General features: G+C 32.2%; 1 pseudogene; it reads left to right on the top strand.

The window, feature by feature from the left end:
- Nucleotides 1-319: 319 nt before the first annotated feature.
- Nucleotides 320-4,413, top strand: LOC129758099 (holocytochrome c-type synthase-like; annotated as a pseudogene).
- The last annotated feature ends 2,907 nt before the right edge of the window (nucleotides 4,414-7,320 follow it).

Here is a 7,320-nt window from a genome sequence, read left to right as displayed (position 1 = left end):
TAATGATTCGGACGTTGCTTCCCGACGGAAACATAGGCCGACATGGCCACTTAGAGACTCTGCGGAAGTTCCGGAACAACCGTGCAAAATAAAGCAATCCAAAACAAATCTTTGAGCTTCCCGGTTTCACTCATATCACCTCAGAATAGTCTACCTGGTTGGAAATGATGGATTTACAGTCCAAGTTGGCCACTTTACTCAAAATAAGCGATGAATTTTGCCTGGTTGTTTCGAACTTTTTTTAAACGATTTCTTTTTTTGCACGAACACAACAATCGTTTAGAAAAAGAATCCAGTGTACATAAGATTGTTCAGGAACATCTTTCTTCGGTGTGAACCACGGAAGCTAAATTTTATTTGCAAAATTTTCAAATTTCTGTAAAGAAGTTTCAATTCCTTGCGAATTTGGACAGCATCCAAGCCTCAACTAAGCTAGTTCAATAGTTTTCTTTTAGTTGATCGATAGGTAAATTCAAAATCTCCTTAAAATTATGTAATATTGGTTCATATCGGTTGTGATGATTGTAATTGTGATTTTTCAGTCCATGAATATTCTTTTTTTTTTTCAGCCATGGGGAACAGCATATCGGCTGCTGAAATAATTGCTACCAACATCGTTCACACTGAAGCCGCTAATGCTTCGAAGTTGCCCCCGGGACATCCCCCAATGCCAGGCGGTAGCATGAGCATTGACGCGGCCGGAGTAAATCCAGCACCGGAATGTACAATGCACAAAAAAGAACCAACTCAGCCGGTCTTTAAGGAAAATCCTGTGTTAGTTTCCGAATGTCCAGTTGAACACGATCAGAGCGACATCAACCCGCTCAGTATGGTAAAATTTTAACATGAGCGAAAACAATACTCATGCAGTTATTAAAAAAAAAGTTTGGAAACGATGCAGATGCAGGGCTGGTAGCGGTTTGACAATGAAATAGTAGGGACTTTAGTGACCAAAATTTGAAAAAAAGTGACCAAATAGTGACTTTGAGGACCGAAAAAAGTGACCAAATAGTGACTATGTAGAACGAAAAAATAACTTTGAAGTACAAAAAATGTGACCAGTCAGGCCCGTGCGATAGACCCTTCCGGGGGGGTTTTCAAAATTCAAATTTAGATAAAATTAATAACAATACCAAAAATAAACAATTGAAAAGGAAAGGAGTGACACCATTTGTCACTCATGTTCAACACAAAAACTAAAAAAATGACTGATAAAAAAAAATTTGGAAACATATTACAATGAATGTCTCAAATTTTCGATAAGTCAAGAAAGTAAGAAATAAATTAGTTTCAAAAGAATTTCTTAGCAAATTTAAAATTAAAAAATATCTGAATTCTAAAATAAATGTCAAATCTTGTACAAAACTTAGCATGAATAGATGTTAGGAAAATGATCATAATTGTTAATTTTTATTCATCTAAATTTGGAATTCTTTTCCTCATTTTTAACTGGAAGTTTAGTGAGAAATTCCGCTATAATTTTTTAATTTGAACAAAAAATATTTAAACACGATTTAAAATGTAAATTACCGATTACTGAATAAGAAATGAATTTTGAACAGAATTTATTCAATGTTTGATGTTTTAATTTAATTTTATAAAAAGAAGAATATATTTATAATTATTTTAAAAGTGCCAGTTATAGAAGCCAGACATAAAACCTTTAATAAAGTAAAATCCTCCATGTTCAACTACACTGACAAAGAAATGTTAGAAAATGAGTAATTATGTGAATGATAAAAACTGATAAACAATTAAAAATAATGAGTTCAAAACTTTTGTTATTAACACTGCGTATTGAAATTTATTTTGAAGGTTGCTACTTAGAACAATTTTTCAAACTTTTTAGATTAATTTCAAAATCATGATCGATCCAAAAATATGATTTCATATAAAAAATATTAATAAAAAGTTTTTAAAGTTTCAATCGCAGGTTTTTAAACTTTGAATTACAAGCTCTGAGTATTTTGTCTCTATTGATTAAAATTTTGGGTCCTGAAAGAACAGAAGGTTGAAATTATGTTTTTTTTATTTAAAATTTGGAGTTAAAGGCTTATGGTTGAAGAACACGAAAATTTAGAATTTAAAAACAAGGAAACAATTGTTAAAAATATGTCTTAAAAATTTAAAAAGTTTGATTAAAAAAAATCCGGCAAGTTGATTATAAAATTGAAAAAAACTGTACAATAAAATTCGGTAGATTTATTTGAAAAATTGAAAAAACAGTATGGAAATAAAAAAGATTAGTTTTTAAAAACATTTCAGGAAGAGTTTTTTTCAATAAACATGTTTCATCATAACCATTTTGGTGCATATTTTTTCAATTATTGATTTGGTAAATAGTGTCCTCAACTAGAAATTTTGTCAAATTCGGCCATTTAGTTTTGGTAATAAAGAGTTTATTACTAGTAAAATTGATAGATAACTGATTATGGAAAAATGTCATTACAAGTATTTTTGACATCACAGCAGAAAGTGTAAAAAAAACTTGATTCTATTTAAAGCTCATTAATTCATATAAAACTTTTATTTCTAAATAATATGTTTTTGATTTGAGTTTTTGTAAGAAGAAAGTGCAGAAACTTCTCTAAAGATTATAAATTATTTTCATTTCAATAACAAACCCACCGTACGAGGAAAGGTGTGCTCTGATATGTCTAACCTCACTCGAAAAGCGGTAAGGTTTTATATTCGACACATTGACCAACCGTATTGACTGTGCTTACATTCTACAACGTGTTAACATTTATGTACCAACGAGAACACTTCGACAACGTCAGTTTCTTTCAATTCCTCGCCACCGTACTGCTAATGGCCAAAACCACCCTATTGACAAGTGTTGTAAACTTTTTAATTTAGTGTATAATTTGTTTAATTTTAATATGTGCAAACGTCGTTTTAAAATAGGCTTAAGAAGAATTTCCTAGTTCTTAAGTCATCAGTCTGTACGGTAATTAAACCAAAGACGAAATAAATAATAATAAATATAAAAGCTGATAGAAATATTGCATACATATTTAGATTCGGGGAAGCCAAATTAGTTGAATTTACCGTTTAAATTCATTGCACCAAAGAAAAATGTAAATTTTGTGGCCTTGTGTAAATTTTTAAAACCATTTTTTTGAGTATTTAGAAGAACAAAAACACGAAATAAAATTGAGTATGAAATTGTTTTTATAAAGAATATTTCATATCAACATAACATTTGTTATGACATAAAAGATTTTTTAATAAAAAAAAATAGTTCGTTTCAGTCTCAATCTTAGTTACATTTTTTAATAAAAACTCATTCTAAAGACGAGATAGGGTTTTTGTACATCAAGTTTTGAGTTTCAATACAAAAGGTTGATTGAACTAAAAATTTAAATCTACGATCAAAGTTAGTTCCAATTCATGAACGTTAAATAATGTCGTAGATCGAAATGTCTCAATCCAAGGGAGATTCAAAAAATTTCTGTCTGACTGATCAAGTAATTTACCGTTACTACCGTCAATTTTAACACGCGCAATTCAAATTACTCTTTCATTGGTTTATTATCGGTGAAAAAAGTGACTTTTGGTGATAAAAGTGACCATTTTTCGGAAAATAGTGACTTTAGTGACCAAATGATGAAAAAAGTGACTTTTTAGTGACTGACCCAAAAAAAGTGACCAAGTCACTAAAAAGTGACTCGCTACCAGCCCTGCAGATGCCGCCGATGAACCAAAATCCTGCGCCCGGTCAACCGTTCCCGTCGCCTACGGATCGATAAACGTCTTCAATTCCAAAAGTCACAGAAGATGGTTTCCAGGAGTTTTGGGTCTATCCCAGCCAGCAAATGTTCTGGAATGCCATGCGCGCAAAGGTTGGCGCTGGGAAAAAGATGACATCAAACAGAAAGACATGGATCATTAAGATACGCAACGCCAACAACGAGCAGGCCTGGCAGGAGGTTCTCAAATGGGAAGCACTGCGCTTTCGCGAGTGTGGCAATCCCAGGCTGAAGAGTTTTGACTCAACACTTCCACCTTATTGGTGAAGGTGACCCAATTTCTTGAGAGGTCGCAGGGATACATCAGGAGCTGTTTTGATAACTTCAAAAATTAACCAGAACAATTGTTAAGGTTACCAGTAATGCGCCGAAGGTAAGTTCTTGGTTTTTATTATTTAATTTTGTTTACTCTAATCGTTTCTGACAAAGTCAATGTTTTCTTTTCATTTACAGGAAAATTCTATGGTATCATTATGAGCAAGCAACAGGATGTAATGTGAATTCGTTGTCCAATTATTCTACATCCAAAAAGTCGAAAATCATAGATTATTCGCTTAGAAAGAAAAGGTTATCTTCAAATGAAAATTGCTCCAACATAGAAATATTCGAATTTTTAAGCACTTTTAATTACTTGGCGAAAATATCAACCATTTAATTTTGAAACGAGAGATAATTAAAAAAAATTCAGTTGTTATTCATTATTTTAATTTCAATTTTTCACAGCTCGGTACCCGAATCAACGAAATTGAGTTCCAAAACCCTGATCCGGTCCTTGTTGAAATAGGTAAATTATACACTTACTTCTCACATTATACATCTTATTCCTACAAATCCAATAAAAAAAATTCTAAAATAAAAAATATCGCCTCAAACTGCTGTCATCTATTCAGCTAGGTTGTAGAAGGGTTTATATTCACTTTTACACAGAAAATTTAAAGTTTCTTTTTATTCTAAGTAATAAATAAGTGTAAAGTCATGCTTGAATTGTTCATTGAAATATTTAAAACAAATTGTAGAAAAAAATTTTGATGTTAGCCAATCATTCATTTTTCAAAAAGCGAAAAAACAGGGCTGCTTTTTTTCTTCGCTCAGCCGTGTATTTTTGAGATTTTTTTTCCAAAATAATTTGAACTCGTTTCATACAACCGTTGAAAGCTTTAAGGGCGTTTACTTATGCTTTTTTGTTTCTATTTTTCAGACCTTGGAAATCAGAAATCGGTGTTCTACTGCTTTGCAGAAAATCTGCGACTAAGCGAAGGTACGGATGATTTAGTCACAGCTCTGACTGATTTGCTAGCGGTTCATTTTGTACATTACTTTAGGTACAATGAACATTGTTCAAAATTTATGCTCCTCATTCAACAATATTCCGCGAAGGTTATCGACGATAAAGCATTTAGGTCCCAAGCCAAACGAGTCGGATTTGTCCAGAAAAAGGTGGTCAGAATCATTGTCGAATTGTCTGCTCACGATCCTAAAGCATCTTCCGATGAAGATATTTTATGAGCATGTTCATATGTAATTATAAAGACATAAAAAAAATATTTTTTTAATACTGCAATAGCGAGTTCAACTTGAATTCGTTGGTTACTGCTACAAGCAGCATAAGCATGCATAATTTTATTGTGTCGTAGTAAACGAACTATAATTATTAAGAATTAAAACAGTTTATCTTACATTTTGTGTTTTTATTTCTGAGCTGAGCCTGAGCTAGTACAGGAAACGCAATATTACAGCACTGTAATTTTGAAGTAGCCTGTCATTTTGGAGGAGCTTGTAATTTGAAAACCTGTGATTTGAAAGCAGCATGTAATCTGAAAACAGCCCGTAATCTGAACAAACCTGTAATTTTAAAGCAGCCTGTAATTTTGAAGCAAGCTGTAAAAATTATTGTCACTTTAAAAATAAGTGTCATGTGATCTTTTTTAGACCTGTAAAATTACGGTAAATGTCCTGCTCCTTTTTGTTACAGGATATTTGCCGTAATTTTACAGAAAATAATTTTTTCTGTGTATGGATAATGGTTGTTGAAATTTATTTTCCAAATTGTTTTCATCGAATTGTCCAGAAAACTTTAATGAGTTCTTCAATCAAGAATTAAAGAATTATCTTAAAATATTATATTTAAGCAAATTTAAGTCTCAACTTTTTGCTTTTGCTTTTTTTTTCTTAAAATTCAGAAATCGGTCAACTTGGCACCCCTGAAATCGTTTGTTTTGTTCGCGGTTAATTTTGCTTCTCGTCGAGAATCCAGCAGCGGAAAACGGATAGAGCCAGACATGAGAATTCCACTATCAACTCAACTACGGCACCGGCGAACCGGGAGGCGACTACATCATCATAATATCCTTCCTACGTCTACAAATTCGGCAAAGAAGAAGTTCGAGAAAATTCCAGCATCGCGACTGCCGAGGCGGTACTGTTATCCACTAGACGGTTGTTTGCTACAGGTAGGTCACTAAATTCATTATCCCTGAATCATTTACACAATACTATGTGGCCAAAACTATAATTTAAGAAAAAGTAGATATTGAGAACACTTTTTGTTTTTTCAGGTTATGGCTGCTTGATTTTTCCAGAGTGGAAGATGGGCATCATCCACTATAGAACCGGACGAATACACCCAGTAATAAATTGTCCAGAATTTCCGACCTCGGTATTTGACCAGGAATTACTAGCAAATGTAAGTTAGCATGAATAAAGAAAGTAAAAAAAAAACATTTTTTATTATCATTTGATTCGAAATCCGAAATCCTGATCCAACATTTAAATGTGTGTGTGCCATCCACGTACGATTCCTAAAACCGTGAGCATAACGTAGGAAGCACGATTCGTCAAATCGTTTCATAACTGTTACTATAAATGTTTGGTTACAAGAGTACTTTTTGGAAAACTATAACATTAACAGTTTGGAGTTCCAAATATGTTTCCGTTATCGATTTTTGGATGTTATCCAAACTGTTTGTAGAACAGTTCTGCCATACAACTGTTCTAACAGTTTTTAACAGTTACATAACCTAACAACATATTTAAAATACTGTTGATTCGGAATTCAAGATTAAGGTAATGAATTTTACATTTTCAATAATCGTTTGCTTAACATTTTTTTACGCTTTATAAAACCGTCAGTTGACTATTTCTAGAAACGTTTGGTTACAATCCTCATTTATGCGGGAAATTCCGTCATATATGATGCTTCTTTTTATTTACATCATATGTGATGTAATTTTCCAGATGTTATGGTATAGGGTGAAAACAGAAATTGAAAAAAGATAAAATTACATGAGCTGGAACACGATTTTAAGTGTAAATTAAAAAATGATGTATTCTAAACAGCACTGAAATTCAAATTAACGTGTGAACGAAAAACATTGAATGTGTAATATACTAAGTTTACATGACACGGAACGCAGTTTTGTAATGTAAATCGAAGTTGCGCCATGTAAAATAACAATTAAACGTAAATTTGTAAACACAAATGTCAGAGCCCAAAATTATTTTGCAAAAAATATTTCTTTCTTTTAATAATTTTAAAATAAGCGTTCGATATACCAAGCATTCCGTGTAG

Source organism: Uranotaenia lowii, chromosome 3 (assembly GCF_029784155.1).
Source record: "Uranotaenia lowii strain MFRU-FL chromosome 3, ASM2978415v1, whole genome shotgun sequence".
Lineage (NCBI taxonomy): Eukaryota > Metazoa > Arthropoda > Insecta > Diptera > Culicidae > Uranotaenia > Uranotaenia lowii.
The sequence above is the reverse complement of the archived record's forward strand: the minus strand, read 5'-3'. Positions and strand labels throughout refer to the sequence as shown.